This window comes from Daktulosphaira vitifoliae, unplaced genomic scaffold (assembly GCF_025091365.1).
Source record: "Daktulosphaira vitifoliae isolate Bord-2020 unplaced genomic scaffold, ASM2509136v1 Scaffold_274, whole genome shotgun sequence".
Lineage (NCBI taxonomy): Eukaryota > Metazoa > Arthropoda > Insecta > Hemiptera > Phylloxeridae > Daktulosphaira > Daktulosphaira vitifoliae.
The window spans coordinates 385-990 of record NW_026099840.1 but is presented as its reverse complement, the minus strand read 5'-3'; positions in this window follow the sequence as shown (position 1 = coordinate 990).

Sequence of the window (606 nt, the reverse complement as noted above, 5' to 3'; positions counted from 1 at the left end):
AGTAAATGGCATTTGAATTTTTAATATAACTTTATTAGCTTATTAGATATAAACATTTAAAGTTTCAAAATTTTGAGTTAATATACATGTATAATACACATGGGATTGTAAATACAGGTAGCTAATTGGATTTTTATAACATCGATATTAGCAGGTACACAGCATTGTTATTATCAATTGTAGTAAGGCACATTATTATGAGTTTATAAATACACTAATTGACAATACAGAAAGTATATCTATTGATAATAATAATTGATAATAAACAATCTATGACTGAGACAGCAATGTCTATAAGATATTACATTTTATATTATTTAATTTATATTTTATATAACTTTTGGAAAAATGTATGGATCAATATTATTATTTTTTTATAATAAATATTTATATACCCCTTTTATCTGGTACGCTTTTTTTGTAATTTGGATCATATCCCTTTAACAATGGGAGTANTTTTAAAATCGGACCATTTCCCTTTATACAGGGGGGGTGCAAACCTTTTAAAATGCGTATAGAAAGTTGAACTTTTTCAACTTAACTTTTGAAAATGTTCCGGAAAGACTGACAATTTTATATATATCTTAAATTAAAGCTTATGTAATA